The sequence below is a fragment of the Trichosurus vulpecula genome, chromosome 3, assembly GCF_011100635.1.
Source record: "Trichosurus vulpecula isolate mTriVul1 chromosome 3, mTriVul1.pri, whole genome shotgun sequence".
Classification (NCBI taxonomy): domain Eukaryota; kingdom Metazoa; phylum Chordata; class Mammalia; order Diprotodontia; family Phalangeridae; genus Trichosurus; species Trichosurus vulpecula.
The window spans coordinates 426,759,364-426,783,236 of record NC_050575.1 but is presented as its reverse complement, the minus strand read 5'-3'; positions in this window follow the sequence as shown (position 1 = coordinate 426,783,236).

The window sequence follows — 23,873 nt, the reverse complement described above, 5'->3', positions numbered from 1 at the left end:
CTGGGCCTGGTTCTTCCTCAGTTAACATGACAAAAGTAGTGGTTTGGACTAAACCAGGAGTAGGGAATCTGTGGCCTCAAGGTCATATGTGGCCCTCTAGGTCCTCAAGTGTGGCCCTTTGAATCTAAACTTCCCAGAACAAATCCCCTTATAATTGTTCTGTAAAACTTGGACTCAGTCAAAAGGCTGTACCCAAGGACCTAGAAGGCCACAGGTGGCCTTGAGGCCATAGGTTGCCCAGCCCTGGACTAAACCACCTCTAAGGTCTCCAAGACCACCAAACGTGGAGTCAAAAAGACAGGGGTTCAAATAGCACCTCTTACACTTATTAGCCCTGTGCCTATGGATAAACAAGTCATTTAGTGTCTAAGCTTCTGTTGTCATCTATATAATGAAGTCATACTTGAGTCTTGTCCAACTTTAAAATTCTGCTTCTACAATAGTATGCTCCTATTTCCCCCTGAAATTGATGATGCTACAAATAAAAGGCCAATGTAGAATTTCATGTTTTGTCAGAAAGGTGGGTATGAGCCTTTGTTTCAACAATCCGGCTAGCAGCTGCTGTGAGGGCGTAAAGCCAACAACAACCAGCTCACAGAACACTGAAAGCCCAGGTCCTTTTCATCCGCTTTACTAAGGAAAACAAGGTTAAGGGGTTAACAATCTTACTTTAATCCAGCATACAGATAACATCCACCTAGTTCAGGGGAAAAAGCCAGCATCCTGAATTATAGACCAAATATAGACCATAGTTATCAACATCTGGGTGTATAGCCGGGGAGCTCAATATAACAGCTGGCCCAGAGTCACGCAGCACTCCTGCTGTGGCTCAGAGCTCCGAGAGAGAACGCTAACCTCTGTGCTTATATATCCTGTTCAGGGCCTGGAGGGCCCTGACCTCACCCATGCTGGGCATGGAGAAGTTCCCCACCCCTAATATCACATCAGATACAAATCAATGGCTCCCAATTGTCTCAGTGCTGAGAAATACAAAAACATCCCACTTTATCTGCCCCATTCAAACAAAGGCCAGAATCATTAAAGGTCAACAGCAAAAAGTCCCACCTTAATTACTATTACAGTCATGTAACTTAATATCTTTATTATTGGAGAGTCCTGATGCATGAATTTGTTTAGAGAGAAACCAATTAAATGAGAGGCAAAGGGGTCAGGACGGTCTGGTTTTATTTTTCCCCAAAGCTTGCTTCAAGAAATTCTTGCCCTGGACTCTGAAAGAGACAAAAAAATGAATTATCTGTGATCTTTTTCTATCAGGGTGACAAATGTCTCATTAGGCAACATATATATTGATCTAAAATGAATGCAATGCATACTTGAATTTTTGGAGTAATCAAATGACATATGTTTTATTGTCTTGGGGTTATATTAATGAACAAAATTCAATTAAAAGCTAATTGAAATCTCCAGGCAGCAATTATGTTAAAATAGAGATGCCAAATTTGAGACAGAGAAGCAGGTAAGCAGAAAGCAGAACCAATGTAATTATTTTACTGGGTGATGGAAAGCAAGGACAAAGTCAGACTTGGTAGCAGAGAAAGATGGCTGAGAGGGAGAGGACATCCATTGTACCTGAAATTCAAGCTAACTTTGACATTTCATTTCTGAGCAATTTTATTCAGGCCATCCCAATGTGTGGAATCCATATAATATTTGTAAAGTATTTAACACAGTGCCTGGCACATAACGGTCTTTATATAAAGGCATATTCTCTTCCCCTTTCCCTCTATCCATACTTTCCCTTCTTAGAATCCTTATCTTCCTTCAAGGTTCCACTAAGTTCCTATCTTTGATCCCCTTGCTTGTTAACAAGTTTTCCTTCCTAATATTAAAGTCCAGCATATTGTATCTCTCCAATAGAATGTAAGCTTCTGAAAATAGGTGCTCTCTTTGGTTTTGTCTTTGTATTCCCAACATGCAATGTAATGTCTTGCAAATTGTAGGTGGTTAATGAATGCTTGTTGAATTAGATTGAGAGAAATCAGAGAGGATTGAAAGGATTTGGCATTCCCTCTTTATTCTTGAAGAAATGTACAAGCTCCTTGAGGTAGTTCCAAGAGAGACCCCTATAATGAAGCTTAGTCCTTAGCTGCCAATTCAAAAGTGCACAAAATTTGCATAACATGGAAGGACAACCAGAGATGCTAACACAATGACAGAAACTTGAATTCACAGTTATCCCTAGGTCTTTCCTGAGATGAGCCTCAATACTTCAATGTGCTCCCTGGAAATGGCTTATTCAAAGGAAGCAAAATTGGTAAAAAGGAAGAGGGGAGTAGGATGTCCAGGAGTGTGGTAGAGTCAACTCAAACCATCTACAGTGAGCTGATTGCTATATTTTCAGTTTGTGCATTTGCATCTTTGACATTGTCCAATGCTACAAATCAGGGCTTGATTTTGCAGATTGTCTAAATATATGAACATGATAAATAAATTTTAATATTTCAGATTAAACCTAAAAGTGTCTTGCGTTCCCCCTCCCATCGAGTTGGCTGTTAAACATGTACCAGCACACATTGTGGTATATCATTATATAGTAAACAATCAACCAATTAAAAGGCACTCATTGAGCTCCTGCTATGTGCCAGGTAATGTGCTAGTTTAATTTGGGGACTAGTCAATGAGAATTAGATTTTAAGTGCATACTCATATTTATCCTCCCTAAATGCAGAACATACAAAGATGTTCCCTGCCTGGTTCTAGTCCAGGTGATAGTAGGTTAGTGAGCATACTTCTGACCTTAGGTGACTGAGGGGCTGGCAATGCATGGTGATAGTCTTCTGGTTGGCCAACTGTAACAACAATGCCGCTAGCAGCTTCCGTGGAGGTATAAGATCAACAATACCAGCACACAGGAGGGCTGCTAGCACAGATTTTTTGATCTGCTTTTCTAAGGAAAGCAAAACAAAGAGGTTTACAATCTCACTTTAATTAAACAAACATATATCATTCACTTAGTTAAGGGGAAAAAGTCAGCACCTTGAATGTCAGAGAAAACACAAACAGAAATTACATGGAGAAATTATATGAATGGAGCAAATAATACAAATTAGCAGACAGGGCTTGTCTGTCCATAGCACTACATACATAGTTACCAGAGAGAGAAGTACCAACATCTGGGTTTTCAAAGCCAGGTGGCTCCTTAATGGCTACCCAGAGCCTCATCTGGCAAAATCACCTGAAGGCTCTTCCAGTGAGTGAGCCCCCCAAAGCAAACCTCAGAGTATATATACATATATATACACATGCACACACACACACACACACACACACACACACACACATATATATATATATATATATATATGTATATATATATATATATATATATATATGTATATATATATATATATATATACATTTCCGCACTGCCAGCCCACAGAGGGCATCACAACCATGTGACTCAAATTTGTGTGATTCTTGTGACTTAAGAAGGTCATCAAAGAATCTTGATTAATCTAAGACTCTTGACTCAAACAAAGGTAAGTCTCAAGTAAAAGCACTTGATTACCTTAGTGCTGGGAAGAACTAGAACTCCAAAAGAAAAAAAAAGAGCAAAACAAAAAGTCCCACTTTGCTTGCCATTTATGTTGGTAAGCAAATTGGGCTCTTAACACTTAGTTCAACCAAGTGCCCTTGAAGAGTTTGGCTTTTGTTTGCTTTGAATAATTCAGTGTATTTTATTGAGTCTTACTAGGTGCTAAGCCCCAGGCCCAAACCCCTATTAGGTGTAAAACCTATGTGGGTGTGGATTGGTAACTAAGGTGGGGCCCAAGGTGGGGCTAACTAAGGGGAGGTGCTAACTCCAGAGCCATGCCTGTCTTGAGTCTTACTAGGTGTTAATCCCCAGTCCCAAACCCCTATTAGGTGCTAAGCCTATGTGGTTGTGAAGCTCCTAGGGTACCAAGGGGTGGTGCTAACTCAAGAGCCAATCATAGCAGCCTAAGTTCTGTTCATTCAGATGACGTTTGATGACGTCTGAAACCCTATAAGAAGAGAAGACAGAGCCGTTTGTGCAGGGCTCTCACTGTTGGTGGCGTTTGGAGACCCCCGGGCAGCTGTAGCTAAGAAGCCCTCCAGCCTGTAAACCCGGATGTTGGGACTTTGTTAAACTCTGGTAACTATGTATTGGGATTTGAATCAGACAAGATCTGTCTGTTGATGCTTGTACTTTGTATTTTGCTCTGAAGTTCAGGGTCGTGGTTTTTTCCCCTGAACTAAGTGAATGATATTTGTATGCTGAATTAAAGTAAGCTTGTCAATTCCTTAATGTAGATTTCCTTAGTTAAGCAGATCAAAAGAACCTGTGCTTTTGCAGTGTGCTGGTGGCATTCTTGTTGTTGGGCTTGGGTTGGTCTTACACCCCCACAACAGCTGCTAGCTGGATTGTTGAAACAGCGTTACACCAACAAAGCAGAAGGGCTAAGAACTCCTAATTTCCCTGAGCCAGAACTTAGTGTGCATACAAAGTCAGAGTCACTGGTTGTTGTTTTGTTTGTTATTCATTCTTGAAGAGGACCATGACATCAGGGAAATGATGGCGTGACTTGCTCTTGACTTTGAGTGAGGGAGGGCTGGAGTGATTGGGAAGAACTTACAAAAAGGAGTGCCCTTTGAACTTCTCTTGTCTTCGCTTCTTGTCCTTCTCACCATAAATGAAGTAGAACTGATGTGATCTGGGAGAAAGGATGGTTGTCCAATATCCTTGGTTGCTACTTGTCCAGGAGCACCTTAAATTATCACTGTTGTAATTAAATATCATCATTATTTTCATGATCTTAAGTGAATGTGCATTTTCAGAAGGGAATGCTCAGGCAAATGAGAAGTCTGGTAGGGTATGAGAGGCCTCATTAGAACCAGCCACTATTAGTGTCCCCTGGACTGGTGGCTGCTTGCACTTGCAGTGCAAGTGGAAGCTCTTTCAGACATAGATTGAATGGCAGACCCTCAAAAATGGAAACAGCAGCAGTTACTTCTTGTGATAAAGAGAAATACTGACAACATTGTTCAGTTGTGTCTGACTCTTTGTGACCCTATTTGGGGTGTTCTTTGCAACCCCATTTGGGGTTATCTTTCCAAAGATACTGCAATGCTCTGCAATTTTCTTCTTCAGCTCATTTTACAGATAAAGAAACTGAGGAAAACAGGGTTAAGTGAATTGTCTAGCTAGCAAATATCTAAGGCCAGGTTTGAAGTCAGGTCTTTCTGACTCTTTGCCTGGCACTCTATCCACTGTGTGACCTAGCTACTCCATAAGCAGTGGCGCTAACAGAGAGGCAATCCTTGCCCTCAATGCTCTTACATTTTCATGAAAATAAATAGGTAATTTCATGTAAGGAAATTGATAAGTAGAGAATTGATTGACTGACTGGTTGAGGTACGTAACAGATATGTACAGAAGAGATAGAGGATAACCTGAGAGGGAAAGGCTCTAACAGGGAGACTGGGAAAGTCCTGCCGTAGGAGGTAGCCAAAAGCCAAAGATTGTAAGGGGTGGAGATGAGCAAGAAGAACATTCCAGCATGGGGCAGGGCAAAGTCAAAGAGATGGAAAATTGTGAGTTGTGTGTTAGAAACAAGAAGTAGGCCAATATGGCTGGATTTTGGGGCATGTGAAAAGGATTAGAATATAAAAAACATACCTATTGGTGTGTCAAGAAGATATATTCATGTGAGACAATCAAGGCAGTACAGGGCACAAACCCTTCATTTAGTTTCCAGACCATGTCTCTTAACTCACTCCTCAGACTCACATTGAGCCTACTACGGAGACTGACTTCTGATCCCGGCTGTATTTTGCCATTTGTCCCTTAGCTTCACCTCACCCCAACTCCCTCATATATCTGCCACCTAATTCTAGTTCTGCAGAACCAAACCTAAATCTCTGACAACTTCCAATGTGAAGAACATCCAGTTGTGATCACTACTCTCTCTCCTATCTGAGAAGCTTTAGCAAGTGCCCCACTTCAAGGCCATGCCACATCTTATCTTGAAAGAGGCTAACATAAAACAAACAAAGCACAAAGACTTCCAGTGATAGTGAATTCTCTATCTCCCCAAAGGAATCAGTTCCATTTTAAGGCAAGCTTTCAGGCCTGGAAAGTCTCTGTGAATACTGAGACCAGGCAGATCCTTAGGTAATGTTCACCTTTCTGTCTTCATTTTGATTTCTGGCTGAACAAATGGCTGCCACATAGGAGGTACTTAAAAATTTCTTGTCGATTGATTGGTTGGTTAAGTTTTATCCCTTTTCCATATGTTAATTTTTCATATTTTTGAAGCCAGTGATCATGCCTTGACCCTACTTTCTTCTTCTTCTGACTTCTTTTAACCAATTCAATTATGAAATCATTTCAAGTCCTCTCTCTACCATAGTCACCTTTCTCTGACTATGTATGCTGATTTTCCTTCCTAAAATGGACCATCCAAAATTGAAAAAAACCCAGATGTGATCTGACAAGGGCAGAAACAAGCAGGCTCAGAGCCTCCTTGGGAGGGGGTGATGTAGGCAAGGTTTTGAGTCACAGACCTGGACTCATATCTCACCTCTGTTACTTACACATTTACCTGTATGAATTTAGTTACTCCCAATATTAGGGGTCCAATTTCCTCATATATTAAATGAATGGATTGGACCAGAAGCTTTCTCTGGTCCCTTAAGGCTTAGAATCTATGATCCCATGATCCCTCTTCCCAGTGGGCTATACAACATATTTTTTTTTTGTTACATCATGTTGTTGACTTATTTTGAGGCAACATCCCACTGAAACAAGTAAATCTTTTCAATATGAACCTCAGATTCTTCTAAGATTCTCTGGAAGTGACTGACAGAAAGCACCGTGTGTGTATGTCAAGGTTTTCTGTATAGACTTGGACCAAGGAAATTAACAACTAAAATAGCATTTGGTATCTAATCTGGGGAGAAAGCCAAGAATTTGATAGGAAATCTTTCAAAAAAGATGAGACTCGCAAGTTGAAAGCCCTCAGAGCCAGCTGGGCAAAGAAACAACGGTGGCATTCTGAAATGTGATTTTCTGACTTGTCAATTTTGTCTCAGAGATGAGTGATGAACGCATGCTTTTCTCTGATGTATAGGCAAGGCTGTAGTGAATCCCACTGTCTGGAAAGAGATTTCATCTTTTGATTACTGCCATGTTATTATCTTGCATTAACAACTGTAATTAGTCTGTACCAGACCATCAGCTGCTATTGAAGTGTCTGGGACTAATTAGGCACAAGATATTTTATAGGAGCTAGACCAGGAGGCAGAACATTTACATAAGCGAGTTAATATGAAGTGATGAAAACAAGTCACAATAGTATTTCTGAACTCAGGCTAAAACAAGGCATAAGATAGAATGAAATCCATCAAGCAGAACGAAACCAGGATTCACGCACTTGGAAAGTAGAATCACCATCCTGTGAAATCCAATTTTGGAAAAAAAACAAACAGACAGACAAAACACTAGCAGGCCAGTAGTTAATGCCTTTCACATCACAAGCCTTATAGCTCATAATTTTATTTGAACAATGGAGAAGGTAGCACCCAGAGGAAGGTTGAAGTAGGAGACATTTGTCTCCAGAAGTTCCTCCATTGCTCCTTGGGACATCAGTAAAATTTCTATATTAGGTACTGTGACATATTTGGACCATCCGCTATAAGCAGTATTAAGGCTCGTTAATGGCATCCATTGCAGTCAGTCAGCTTTCAAATTAACCACTGACTTTTAATTCTTCAGGCATGATGGTGGCAATACTGTAAACTTCTTAAAAGTATACATTGACGTTAATTATCTGCCATGAAGACTTCTCTAGGAAAGGTTCTGAGAGGCTAGTTGCCTCTCTTCAACTAGCTATTTGAAAGGTCTTCAATCAAGGTGATGTTGGGGGTGTTGGGCTGGCTGAACCTCATTCAATATAACAGATAGAACATTCCCTGATAGAGAGGGGTATTTATAACATTAAAAATCTGTCAGTGGAATGGACCTCAGAAATCAGCTACTCCAGCCTCATGCTTTAGAGATGAAGAAATTGAGAAGAAAGCTCAAGTGAACTTCTTAAATTTACATAGGTTCTAAGTGAAAAATGTTTCAAACCCAGGTCCTCTGAATACTGAGGCAGTGTTCTTTTAATGTGAAGTAGGAAGTCTTTCTGAATTATTGATCTTTATAGTATTGATATCACAGTATAAACTGTTCTGGGGATAGGGTTTACTTGCCACAGCTTATATAACATAATTATTCCCTTCCCTTCCCTTCCCTTCCCTTCCCTTCCCTTCCCTTCCCTTCCCTTCCCTTCCCTTCCCTTCCCTTCCCTTCCCTTCCCTTCCCTTCCCTTCCCTTCCCTTCCCTTCCCTTCCTTCCCTTCCCTTCCCTTCCCTTCCCTTCCCTTCCCTTCCCTTCCCTTCCCTTCCCTTCCCTTCCCTTCCCTTCCCTTCCTCCCTTACTTTTTTCCTTCCTTCCTCTCTTCCTCCCTTCTTTTCTCCCTCCCTTCTTCTTCTTCCCTTCCTTTCTCCCTCCCTTCCTCTTCCTTCCTTCCTCCTCCCCTTCCTTGCATTTTTACTTCTTTCCTCCAATTCTTTTTTCTTCTTTTTTCCTTCTACCTTTCTTCATTTCCTGTCTACACATTCATTTCTAGGCTCTCTGCTGAGCTATATATTTTTGCATATCTAATTAGACAAACTGGTTGTTCAATAGGAATTTTAAACTCAACGTGACCCAAAAGAACTTATTATGTTTAGCCCCCAATCATTCCCTCTTCCAAACTTTCCTGCTACTTTGATGGGCATTAATATCCTCCCAGTTACCCAGGCTTGCAATTTTGATGTCACCCTCAACTCCTCACACACAATCACAGTCTATGGATAAACTGTGTTATGCCTTCACAACATTTTTCAAGTATGACCCCTTCTCTCCTCTCATGCCCTCATCACCTCACACCTATAGCATCTCTTTAACTTGCTGATTGGTATCCCTGGCACAAGTCTCTCCTCACTCCAAATCCATCATCTATTACTGTCCAAACAATTTTCCTAAAGTGCAGAATTGTCAAGGCTTCTTCAATAGGCTAAGTGGCTCCCTATTTCCTCCAGGATAAAACATCAGATCCTGTTTGGCATTTATAGACTTTGAAAATCCCATGAATTTCCTACCTTTCCAGGCTTGTCTATATCTCTATTCACTATATGTTACAGTCACATTGCAGCTATTCTTTGCACATGGCAATCCATATCCCAACTTTGTGCTTTGCACAGGCTTCCCTCCTTGCCTGGAATAATCTCTGCTTTGCTGCTGCCTTTTACAATCATGGATTTCCACCAAGGGACATATCAAAAGTCCTCTCCTGAATTCTCTCCACTCCCCAGAACTGCCTTCCTTTCAAAATGGCCGTCTATTTACTGTGTATGAATTATCAGTTTACTTCTCTGAATACATATTGTTTGCTACCAATTAAATGCAAGCTCCTTAAAGACAGGGGCTGTTTGGTTTCTGTATTTGTTTCTTTATGTCAATACTATATTCTTATTCTCTTTAATGTACTGCATCTACAATACAGAGGCTTTAGTACAGCACCTGGCACAAAGTAGGTACTTATTAAATGCTTGTTGAATGAATGAATGAATGAGAGGACTAAAATCCAAATCTGGTGTTTCATTGAAAAACAAAAGAAAAAATAAAACCATAGGTCATGTCTATGTAATGCTTGACAATTTTACACAATTCTTTCCTCACTATCTTTCGTGATGTTTATAGTGCAAGTACTATTAACCCTATTTTATAGGTGAGGAAAGTGAAGCTCAGCGGGGTTCAGTGATTTGGCCAAAGTCACATAGCTCTTAAATGGCCAAGATGAATTTTGAATTCTGGGTGTCTGTATCCATTGCATAGCCAAGGGGTGCTGCAATGGATGGAGAATTGGGCCTTGAGTAATTTGGCTCAGACACTTATTAGCTGTGTGACCCTGGGCAAGTCACTTAATCCTGTTTGCCTCAGTTTCCTTATGTGGAAAACAAGCTGGAGAAGGAAATGGCAACCACTCCAGAAACTTTGCCAAGAAAAGCCCAAATGGAGTCACAAGGAGTTGAACACAACTAATTTGACACAACAGCAGCAGCAGCAGCAGCAACAACAACTCTGTATGTATTACTCTGTCTCATGCAATGTTCAATGGTTAAAGGGATAAGTTGATGTTTAAACAACTTAATTTAGGATAAGGTTGGTGTCAAAGTAGGAATAAAATCAGCAATATAACTTCTAGGTCTATTGCCAAAGATGATTAGGGGAAAACAAAATAACCTATTTGTTCTAAAATGTTTATAGCAGCTCTCTCTGTGTGGAAATTATGGGGTGGCCCATCAGTTGGGGAATGACTGAACAAGTCGGAGTGTATGGCTTTGATGGAATACTCCCATACTGTAAGAAATGATGAGCTCAATGATCGTAGAAAAACATGGAAAGACTTGCATGAAGTAGTGAAGAGTGAAAAGAGCAGAACGAAGAAAGTAACAGCAATATTGTTTTAAGAATGACTTAGAACGCATAAGTCATTTTGACTATTATAAATACCCAAATTAACTACGAAGGACATATGAAGAAATACTATCTGCATCCAGAGAAAGAAATGATAACAGAAATATGTGTACAAGCATTATACACACACACACACACACACACACACACACACACACACACACCCCTAGGTCAAATTGTAGCCATCTCTTGGGTGGAGGGAGGGAAAAAAAGAAAAAAGAAAAAAAGGGAAAAAAGAAAAAGCAATTTACATAAGTATTTTTACATATTTAAAAGGAATAGCAAGTTGTACATGATAGATTTGTAGTTTCATGTATAATCATTTTTTTATTAAACTGTTATAGAAATGCTTGTTTTATTCCATAAATTAAAGATAAAACATATGAAAAATAAAATTATGAATATAATACTTGAAAGAGCTGTGATTCATATATCAGTGAATAACAACATATATTCTTTAGTGTTTTAAGGTTCACAGAGAGCTTAATATAGTATGTGATCCCCATATCAAGCCTATGGAGCAGATATTAGAATATTACAAGCATTTGGATATAGAAGACAAGGACTTGACTGTAAGACCTTGGGCAAGTGACTTAATCCCTTTAGGACTCAGTTTCCATATCGGTAAAATGGAAGAGTCAGACTAGATGGCCTCTGAGGTTTGTTCTAGATATGCAACTCCATTTTACATATGAGGAAATTGAGGATCCAATAATTTGAGTAAATTACTCATGCCAAAACTGTGGCATAGACAGGATTATAACCCAGATTGCCTGCCTCTCAATCCAAAGCTCTTTCTGTCTTAATTTTCTAAAATCCTATAGAAAAAAAGTGAAAAGTGTAATTACAAGAACAGAGGGTGCTCCAACTCCTTGGTCAGGATGAGGAAATCAGGCTTGCAAGAGTTGAGTGTGCATCAGGAGCCAGCAGACACTAGTATTCACAGCTATATAGTGGGAAGGGATCTTGTAGGACCTCTATTCCAGTCCCCTCATTTTAAAGATGGTAAAACTGAGGCCCAGAGAGGTTTCGGTACTGGCCCAAGGTCATGAAGCTATTAAGTGGCAAAGCCAGAATTTAAACTCTGGTCCTCTGAGTATCCTACACTGTTTCCATGTTGTAACATGTAATAGAAATCAAGTTAGAAGTCTGGGGCAATGGAAATACAGCATCCTCAAGTTAAGACTCAGATTGACTGGGTTCTAATATTAGCTATGCCACTTGGTACCTTCCTGGGGTTCACCAAGTCAAATAATTTGCTCTTCAGTTTTAAATCTATGATCCTAAGAGAAAGGATGGGTAAATTATGGCTCGTAAATGTATAACAATACGTTATTAGAGCTCACATGATATCATTTTTCAAGGTCTCCCTCCTACCAGACTCCTCCCCAAATATCACCAACTCATCTTCTTGAGAGTCCTCTTTAGTATTTGTACATCTTCATTATATGATCATTAATATGTGAAAGCATTGTCATTCTTCGTACAGAGTAACAGAATCTCAGAACTGAGATCCACAGTGCTCCTTTGGTCCAATCAATATCTGATATTAGGGGAATTTTTATGTCTTTTTGTTGTTTGGGACTTGAGAAATTTTTCCTGCAAATTTTGCTTAATGTTAACCTCACTTGACCAAAAGCTTTCACATGGATTGTAAAAGTTTTCTTAAGAACCTTAAGCATTTGTTAGGTAAGAAACCAAATGAAGAATCTAACTGTCCCTGACTTCTTGGCCACATACAAATCCTCCTCCTTAATCAGACTATTTGTGAGTCCTCTTGTTGTTCAGTCATTTTCGTGACCTCATTTGAAGTTTTCTTGGAGAAGATAATGGAGTGGTTTGCCATTTCATTCTTCAGCTCATTTTATGGGGGAGGAAACTGAGGGAAACAGGATTAAGTGACTTGCCCAAGGTCATGCAGCTAGTAAATGTCTCAATTAGGATTTGAACTCAGGAAGATGATTCTTCCTGACTTGGGGCTTGACATTCTATCTATTGTGATGCCTAACTGATCCAAATCCACTAAATGTAATTTAATCTGTAATCTGACTTAGTTTACCTCTAGAGTTCGTTTGATGAAGTTTATTTCCTTAGGAGATGCATGAGATTATAACTATTTAACTGAGTTTGTCAACTTTTGTGACATTGAAGGAATTATGGGATTGTGTATCTACTTTATCTTTCATTTATATGGCCTAGTGTACAACAATTTAACAGGTAAACGAGTTATTTCTGTATCACTCTGACATAATTTTGCCTATTAGAAGGCTTTTTAGAATCCTTATGATTGTTCAAGTTTTCTCCAAGGCCTGAACATACTGTTGAGTATAATAAGCTGAGATTTTTGCCTCCATAATTTGTGCCTTTTGGTAAATATATATTTGGCATCAATTAGCCACCTAAGGAACTCAGAGAGGAGATGTTTCCTCAAAGAATGCATTCAGTCTCTGTTTAAAAACATCTAGGAAGGGCTCCCTCTTTCGGTAGTTTATTACTCTTTTACCTAGCTCTGTTAGAAAGGTGGTCTTTGGTTCTTTGCTTGTTTTTCTGGAGAGGGTGAATTGCTTCTGGTTCTGCCTTCTGGGTCCAAGCAGAATAAATTTAATCCCTTCTACACATAATAGTTCTTCTTCAAATTCTTGAAGACCCCTAAGCATTTCCCTTTGTTCCTTCTAAGCATCTCCACTTTCTTCAATGTATCCTTATCAGCATGTAAGACCCTTCTCTTTTCCAGTTGCCCTCCTCTGGACTATGTCAGCACACTAGCATATTAGCGTAATTTTAGTGAATTGCAAAATCAATATGTTAGCCTCCAAAGCTAATCAAAGAATCAGCCAACAAGCATTTACTTAGGCTTTCCAGGGCATGAAAATATATGCTAGGTACTATAGCCCCTATCCTTTGTTTTCAAAGAGGACCAATGACAATCACAGGGTTGGATTGAAGTGAGGCACACAGTGTAACAAACAGTGGGCATTATTTTAGTATCACAGTAGTAATCTATCCTTTTATAAGTTTACTACCTAGAGACTTTTTTCCCCAGAAGTAGGACTAAAGAGCAATTTGAATGCAGGAAAGACACAAAGTCAACCAACCAATCAGACAAAGAAACAAAACAATAACACCATGAAGTTACAAATCATTTTTTTCCTTTGAGTACATACCTGCCTAATTCTCCTTACTCCATGTTTCCAAGTTTTTGTGGAGTTGTGCTATGTCATGGTGTAATGTCAAGGCCTTTAACGAGCTCCTTGTAGGTGATTCAGACTGTCAAGCTAAATCTTCACCCACGGGCTACTGGGAAAACCCTGCACTATTTTGCTCCCAGATCCTTTGCTTCACTGGCAGGACCCTGTCAGAGGTGACAGGTCTCTGAGCCCCAGATTCCTGTCCTCTTACTGCAGAGTGGCATTTTCCATTTCCAAAAGTCCTGTAGTGGTAATAGAATCACGGGTTCCTCTCTCTTCCTCCTAGGCAGATTTTTCTTAGAGATGTTTGTCTTCAGTCAGTAAATCAGGCCTGACAAAACTAGTTACTGAGAATGAAAGGTCATCTGACTCCACAGTTAAATCCTGAAACCACTTCTTTCATCCTCCTCCTCCTCCTTGCTCGAAAAGCAGCATCCTTCACCTCCTCCCAGCGCCTGTGGGATATTGGTGTGTCACAGAACTCAACTCCCTCTGTGGTAATGAATCTACCATTACATCCCTTTGAGATGGATTAACTCTTCAAATTCATCTTCCTATTTTCTCCAGCTCTGAAACGCAGTAGAGTTATGATGAGCGTAAATGACCATCAATTAAAGTCATCATACAGTGAAATATGGACAGGGCTACAATTGTCAACTGACAACAGACCGAGTATATTCACTAATGATCAGTCTCTGTGAGGAAGGAGACTGAGGAATTTGTGGTGATGAGATATTTAGGTTCGATTTATAAAATATACATGGGCTAATTAATTAGGGATTAAAAATATGCTGAGAGGGGGGTGGGGTGGAGCCAAGATGGTGGCTGGAAAGGAGGGACTCGCATGAGCTCCCTGCCAGGACCCTCCAAAAACATATAAAAAATGGCTCTGAACAAATTCTAGAACTTCAGAACCCACAAAATAGCAGAAGGAAGCAGGGATCCAGCCCAGGACAGCCTGGATGGTCGCTGGGTGAGGTCTATCGCGCACGTGGGCGACGGCAGGACCAACCAGACCAGGAGCCGGGTAGGATAGGCCCTAGCGCCCTGAATCAGTGAGCTGTGGCAGTTACCAGACTTCTCAACCCACAAACACCAAAGACAACAGAGAAGATTAGTGGGAAAAGCTGTGGGGGACAGAGTGAAAAGAGTTCACGGTTCAGCCACTGCCCTGGGAGCAGCAGAGGTGGTACAGCTACAGAACTACAGCTGCAGTTGCTTCTGGCCCCAGGCCCACCTGGTGGGAGGAATTAAGTGGCGGATCAGAGCAGGAGTGCAGAGCCAGCTTAAGATCTGAGTCAGGTTCAGGTTGGTGGTTCTTGGGGAAGGAGGAGTGATGGTGTGGCAGAGCTGGCTGTATAGAAATAGCTCTGAAATCAACTGCGCATCCCCTCAAGCTTGGAACAAAGTACTCTTTACTCTACAAGCAGCCATACCCTGATGAAAAACTCAAGGGTCAAGTAAGTTGGCTGGGAACATGGCCAGGCAGGGAAAACAGATTCAGATTCAGTCTAAAACTTTGGAATCTTTCTTTGCTGACAGAGAAGACCAAAATATACAGACAGAAGAACTCGATAAAGTCAAAGAGCCTACATCAAAAGCCTCCAAGAAAAACATGAACTGGTCTCAGGCCATGGAAGAGCTCAAAAAGGATTTGGAAAAGCAAGTTAGAGAAGTAGAGGAAAAATTGGGAAGAGAAATGAGAATGATGCAAGAAAACCATGAAAAACAACTCGATGAAAAAAATATGCTTAAAGCTGAGTATAATGAGAGCAAAGGATCAATATGTAATAAAATTAAAAAAAAAACTTTATTTTAATTTAGGACTTCCCTTATGTTGTGGTTAAATGATAAATGACACCTGCACTTATGCAAAATGATAGCTGGCTCTTTGTAATCCTGAGTTTCCTTGAAGTTCTTTTATACTCATTTTTATTTAAATACAAGGGAAAAGAAAATCAGGATTTCCATTGTTTTTACCTGTTTCATTCATTCATTCAATAAGCTTTTATTGGACTTACGGTGGAATAGTCACTGGAGATAGGAGGAACAAAAGGATCAAAATGGACACAGAAGCCATCTAGTATTTGACAGATGAGGCCTAGGGAGGTTGTAACTTGTCCAAGGTCATATAGGTAGGAATGAAGCAGGTCATCTCTCACTCTACCACACTCCCTTTTATGTTCATATTCCTGAGGAAGTTTACATTTGTCCTCTTTTCTTCTCCCTTGATACAACAATTATCCTTTCTACATAACACCTTCCTACATCATGGTTCAGATATATCAAGGGGCTGAAATAAGAAATTAAAGGGGAATTTGGGGGGAATTTTGTGGAAGTTGCAAACAACGTACAAAGATCAACAGATGATACAGTGCCTATGACCAAATATTTAATCCAAATTTTAGAATAAAGTACTGTAAACAGTCCATAAACAAAATAGAAAAAAAAATCAGACTTCTTCCTAGGTATGAAGGGAAGGCCAACACATTCCAGATCACAGGGATACTTTACTCCTAAACCCCATGATATGTAAGGGATAATTGTACTTCACTTGGTGATGTCATCAGCTCCCAGGATTCAATTACCATCTCTGTGCTGATGATTCTCAAGTCTACTTGTCCTGCCCCAACCTCTCTGATGATCACCTACAGTGCATCTCAAATTACCTTTTAGACATCTCAGACTGGATGCCCAATAGCCATCTTAAACTCAGTATCTTCGAAACAGGACTCATCATCCTTTCCCCCAAACCCTCCCTCCCTCCTACCTTCCCTTTGACTGGAAAGGCTGCCGTCATCCTCCCAGTCCTTCACGCTCACAACCTAGGAATCACTTTGGATTCCGCACTATCTCTCACCCCTCATATCCAATCTATTGTCAAGGCCTGTTGATTTCACCTTTGTAACTTCTCTCCTATACACCCTTTTCTCCCTTCTGACGCTGCCACCAAGAAGCACAGGTCCTTGTCAGCTTGGATTACTGCAGTAGCATGCTGGTGGATTAGCCTGCCTCAAGTCTCTCCCCATTTTGATCCATGCTTCATTTAGTGGCAAAAAGAATTTTTCTAAAGTGCAGGTCCAGTCACATAATGCCCCCTACTCAATAAACTCTAGTGGCTCCTACTACCTGCAGGAGCAAATACAGGACCCTCTGTTTAACATTCAAGGCCTTCATAACCTGACCCCTTCCTGCTTTTCCAGTCTTCTTACACCTTACCCCCTGACTATTATTGTTTGGTCCAGTGCAGTGACATTGGCCTCCTGGCTGTTCCACAAACAAGACACTCCATCTCCTGACTCTGGGAGATCTCTCTGACTGTCTCTGTCACTGGAGTGTTCTCCCTCTTCCCCTCCAACTACTGACCTCATCCCATCTTTACAGGAAGCCTTCCCCAGTACCTTGCCTCTCTTAATTAGCTCCTGTTTATCTTGCATATACTTTGCTTTGTCTGTGTTTATATGTTGTCTCCTCCTTTAGACTGTAAGGTCCTTGAGGACAGGGACTGTCTTTTGCCTCTCTTCATCTGCAGTGCTTAGGAGAGTGCCTGGCACATAGCAGGTATATAATAATGATACATAATTTGTTCTCCTCTATCTCTGCCTCCAACAATGATGAAGAATGCTACCAGTTGTGCACATCCTTCTGGGCTAACATTTGGCAGATGCCTTCACCGTCACGTAGGAGCAAGAACAATAATTATAATTAATGCAAATTTGGGGACTTTTTAGTGTTGTTTCTTTTGATTCTATTATATTATGTTGTATTGTATTACATTACATTATATTACATTGTATTGTATTAAATTATATTTTATCACATTATATTGTATTACATTATATTACATTACATATTACATTATATTATATTGCATTATTATAATAGAATATAAAATGTAATGTAATATAATGTAATGATGTAATATGATATATTACATAATATAATGTTATGTTATATTATACTATACTATATTACATTGCATTATGTTACATTACATTGTGTTGTGTTGTGTTATGTTATACTACACTACATTACATCATATCATATTTGCCATCAGCTCATGAATTTGGACATTTCTTTCAATGTCTCCATCACTACCTTTCACAATTCCTCTATATGGTTATAGAATAATTTGATCAGTTACTTTTAAATAAATGTGCACTCATTTTGCAAGTTTTAGTTATCATACAGTGGATGCTAAACATATATTAGTATATATGGGACCTTTTTATCTCTGACATCCTAGAGTCATGTAGCTGGTAGTAAGATTAAAGGGCAGGAACAGGTTAATATTTTCATACCTAATAGCAAGGTTATTTCCTGAGGGGATTGACCAATGTTGCAGCTCCACCAACAATGTATCAGTTTGACAGTCTTCACCTTAGACACTTTATAAAATTGTAATTATAGCATATACTACAATAAGCATGCTCAACTTACTCAGTTCTCTACTGACATCTTGTCTGAAAACCTCATGCTAAACATTTATTCCTTTCTAAAAGTTCTGATATACTTGCTAGCTCTTTCTATTTGGATTTCCACTACCATGGAATAGTTGGTGTTCAGATGTTATTTGTTCTACTAATTGTTGAATTAATTTTAGAAGAAAATTTTTAAAAAAAGAAAAAAATTTCTTCTGGGATTTTTAAACCTTTGTACTAGAGTACTAGTAATTATATCACATGCATATGTGTATGTACATATGTATACATATAGTATATATGTGTATTGTATATATATACATACCTGTGTATATATAAACATATATACATACACACATATACATATAAATATATGTGTATTTGTGTACTATATTCATTTACATATGTGTTAATGTAATTTAAATGGGAATGAAATGAATTGCTTACTATATGTATTGGTAAATGCTATTTTCAAACAGATTATGAAGTGAGAATGAAAAGAATTTGTATTTGGAATAAAACAATTTGTATTCAAATTTGGGCACCCCTAAGGAAACCATTGCTCCTCTAGTCTGTAGGACAATTGGTCTGTCTGATGTTGGGAGGCTGTCTGTCGGCGAGGCTCTTCTGACCTCCCAGAACTGTTCATCTAGGCTGTAGGATAGGCAGGTTGCCTGACACTGGAGGACTCCCTCTTTGCTTTCTCCATGACCCAGGCAACTGCCACTGGGACATCTCCCTTCCCGATATCCCTGATTACAACCTCTCTAATTTTTTCTCCTGGTTAGACAACGACTCCCTGTTAGGGTCTTGACCAGCAAGTTGCCCTATCTCAGTACACAATGATGAGGCGGGAGCAATGATGGTCATAACTCTGATTTATTGGAAGCCATTATCCATATCTATAGGTTTTTGCACTACATAAGCAGAAGCAGGTGTTCAAGGGGTAAGGGGATGAGAGCATGGGAAGATCAATATCTGGTGGGAAGAATCTGGATTATTGTAAACTATGCTGCCTACAAGCGTATGGGAAAACTAGGGCTGTGGTAAGGTGGTTTCCATAGGAGTATGGGAACAGGAGGGGAGTGCTATTCTACAGTGACAGGGAAGGCTGGGAACAGGAGGGGAGTGCTGTTCTACAGTATCTAAAGAGGCATGGGAAGGCTCGGGCAGGATACAGACTGGTATCAATACTGTATGAGCTATGTGAGGCATGGGGCAGGATGCCCTTGTAATGTATCCAAGAAGTTCCCATTAATTAAAGCATGTTTGTGTTAGGCACTGGTTCAAGAGCATTAGGTAGTGGCCAGCTGTATTCCTCCTACTGGGCTTGTGAGTCCTTGGTGGATGGACTCTGCCTGCATGAGAAAGGATGGCTATCAGAGCAGGAGGGGGGGTGCTGTTAGGGGGGCTGCTAGGGATGGAAGTCTTTCCTCCGGGGGCCTACCGTTCCAAATCCTACTAAGCCTGTCTGGTATTACCCAGGAAACAGGCCAAGTGCTAGGGTCTGAGCAGCCCTGGAGTCGGCACTAACTCCCTACAACTCCCTTTCTCATCATTATTGTAGGAGGCCCAGATTCCCCATTCCACCTAGATCTTCAAGCCTAAGCTCCCATTCCAAAGTGCGGTAGGTAGAATCCTTGCATCACTTCCCCTAATTGAACAACAAGCGTGGCTGGTCCAACCATTTGGAAGGCAGTGAAATGACCAACCCTAATCCTGCTGGTAAGATGGAGAGTCCCAAGACCTTGCCATTCTGTCCTAAGATCCCACATGCTCTACCATCAAATATTTCTGGTCCTCAGTTTCCCTCATGTGTTAATTGGAGATACATTTATAGCATTACATTCACAAGCTGTGAAGTCAAATGGGATGACTTATGAAGGATGCTTTGCAAATCTTAAAAGAATTATATCGGTTCTAACCATCACATTAATGAGAGATACTAATATAATGGTTAAAGGTTTGTAATTGCCAGAAATTATCCTGAAAGGTAGATGTTTTTATTGTACCCATTTCATAGAAAAGGATACTCAAACTAAGAAATATTGAAGTTTTTGCCCAAAATCACACAATTAGAAATGATCTGAGGCTAGATTTGAACTCATGTCTTCCTGATCCTGACTTCAGGAGCTAGCCTTATTTTATAGGAGAATGGAAGTCCAGAAGAAGAAAGTAAGCACCCCAAATTCCACTCTCATATGATGGCAGCTAGCTGGCACAATAGATGAACTTGTGGACCAGGGGTCAAGTAGATCTGAGTTGAAATCCTGCCTCCGACATTTGCTAGTCACATGATCCTGGCTAAATAATTTTAACCTCTTTCTGCCTCAGCTTCCTCATCTGTAAAATGGACATATTGTTATTGTGTGGACTAAATTACACCCTTTTTTCAAGCACCTGGCAGATCTTAAAGTGTTCTGTAAGTGCTAAGCCAGCTCTCCTTACTCCCAGGATGCGCTTTCTCAGTAAACCCTGGTTCCCCGCCATCCTAAACCAAGGTCTGTATTCTACATCCTGGCAACTCCACCCAGGAGTTTATATCTTGACAATATAAACACACATTTGCGTTGGCCAAACTTTCACAGGTTTCTGCAAATATTCCAAGAAAGGGTCTCGATGAATTATATTAATTTTTAAGCCAAGTAGCGTTTGAGTATTTGCCTCCATCTGGGAATGGGTTGGGTATTCCATTTAATCAGAAACTGTCATTGTCCAAACATCATTGGGGGTATTGTTGCCATGTAGTGGGAATGTCTGTGTAGGAAAGGCTCTATTCCTTAGAATGCTGACACCATACATCTTATTTACTCACAACAGAAGCTCAAGTCCAGTGGTGGAGAAGGCTTCAGGTCAATCTTTCTCACTCACAGGTCCCAGAGACCGCTCTTTGTAGATAGTTTTCTTCAAATCCTGTATTTTTCCTCGCCCGACTTATCATGTTGGTTTGCTTTCTGAACAAATTATTTTATTTGCATTCCAAAAGTAGAAGAAATACTTTCATTTTTCGAAGTAACTCAGACCTATTCAATTGATTCATTTGGCCAGCAAATATTTATTAAGCAATTACTGTATGCCAGCCTCTTTGAATACCTTCTATGTGTAAGCAATGTCTTGAGCATTGGGGATACAAAAAGAAAAAAAAAACAAATCATTTGTCCCTTCAGGTGGCTTACATTTATTTGCAGAAAGGGACATGTGCACACATACACAAAAAGTAAACACAAAAGATATTCAAAGTCAATGCAAAATAATTTGGGGGGTTGTGTAGAATATTAACAAACAAGGAAGGAGACTTCCTTCAATCAGTTCCCAAACCTTGCCATTCCTAATCGTAGATCTCTAGCATCTGACATGTTGCAGCTGCCACATTTGTTAAGGGTATCATTATCACTTGACTAAATGATTTCAACAAACCCCAATTTGACCCACAACACACATTCTTCCCTACTCCAGTCTATTCTACATACTGCAAACAAGTAACTTTTCTTAATCACACATGTAACCATATAATTCTCTCACTCAATTACCACCATTCATTTCTTTTTGTTTCTGGGATCAAAGAGAAATATCTCAGTTTAGCTATTACAGCCCAACATGGCATGGCCCCAGTCATTCTTTCTGGTGTCACTGGATAGTACTTCTCTATCCAAACTGTGTGATCGAGTCAAATGGGCTGTTTCCTGGTTCTTTAATCAAAACATTCTATTTCCTGTCTCTGTGTCTTTGCACAGGCCATCTACCGTATTGGAATATCCTCCTTTCCTCAGCCTTATAGAGCCGTTTTCTTCCTTTAAGAACCAATTCAGGTATCATCTCTTTTCCATAATCCAACCAAGTACTAGCATCCTTTAAACCAAACTATCTTGTATTTAACACACACATGCATGTATGTGTGTGTGTATACATCTATGTATACACAGATAGAGAACTGCTACATATAGCCAGATATAAATTGCATTATTGGCAATATGTGTGTATGTATATATGTATGTGTGTATGTATAAATTATATATACACACACAGAGAATATAACATATTATACATAATGCATGTCTAATATAATAAATAATCATGTATGTGACATATACATGCACACACAGACACACAAACATACACAAACACACACATGCACACATATATATAATATCACAATTAATTCACATATATATTTGGCTGAATGTCATAGTTATATATACCTACATATATGCGTTTCCTTCCTGATTAGAATGTGAACTCATTGTCAGTAGATAGTTTTATTCTTTGTGTTTGCTTCCCTAGCTCCTAATTTATTGTCTGGCCCATAGCAGTTGCTCAATACATGCTTCTTATTAAGCACCCTTTCACAGTGGAACCTTCAAATACAGTTATCTCTAAGGAAGTTTTAACTCCACTAAATGCTCCCTCCTAAAACTCCTCTGATCTCAACTGTCCACACGTGGATGACCTAATTACGAGCATTCCAGGGCAGGGATGACATTCTGCATCCCCAAGAAAAACCATGTGCATAGGTAAAGAGTTTTATGAAATAGAATTCTAATTCATTGTAAATCAAAAGAAATCATATCTAAGCTACTCCTAGAATCTCAGAATCTCGTTGCTGACAGGGACCTCCAAGGACATATCTTCCTATGTGTAACTGTTAAAGAATCCCTTCCACAATATTCCATCAAATTCTTGCACCTTAATGGAAGTTTTCTTGTTCAGACAATTCAATGGCCTTTAATAAAGAAAGATTTTGCACAGGTTATGGCTTGGCAGTGGAGGGCAATTGTGACTTAGTACATAAACTCATTTGTCTAGCCTTATGAAGAAAGATGGTGGAACATCATGGGGAGTATTGTTCACAGAACAATGAGAAGCAAAGGGAGGAGTACAGGTCATAAATTTATCATGCCACGGTTTGAGAACTGGATGGGCTCTAGCCCTGCTCCCTCATTTTACAGATGAGGAGCTGAAATAGAAAAAGGTTCATTGTGCCCAGTGCCACACAAGTAGTAAATAATGGAACTCATATTTAAATTCAGTTCCTCTGATTGTCTCTGAGTTCAATACTCTTTTCACTGAATGAGCCATCTTGCCTCTGGTGAAAAAAAAGAGTGCTCCCACCTGAGATGAATGAATAGATGAGGCATTAATTCAGTGTTTACCGTGTGCAAAGTGCTGTACTAAATGCTGTGGATAGAAATAGAAATATATGATACTCTCTTCTCTCACAAATCTCAGATTCTAATGGGGAGGCAACCAAAGTGAATGAGTTAGCTATTTGTTAAATGAATAGATTCAATTCAATCTGACTTTTATTAGACACCTGTTGTATACAGGATCCTGGGGACACAATGACAGAAAAAAGAACCATCTCTGTTGTCTGGGATCATATGTTTTTCTGACATATAATCATAGATGGGCCCTTAGAATTTTTTGTGCAATCCATCCATTCTACGGATGAGGAAGTTGAGACCTAGAGAAGTAAGGTGAATTGTATATGAATAATATGTGGCCAAACTCAGGTCCTCTGTCTTCAGATTGAACATTAATTCCATTGTGCTGTGTTCCTCCCTTTTAGACAAATCAAAACAAAATACATGCAAACTAATATAAAGTAATTTTAAGAGGGTGAGAATGTTAATAATTTGGCATCTGAAAGGATCTCATGTGGGAGGTTGTTTCTCTTCTATGCTTTGTAGGAAGCTCAGGCTTCTACAAGGCAAGAATGAG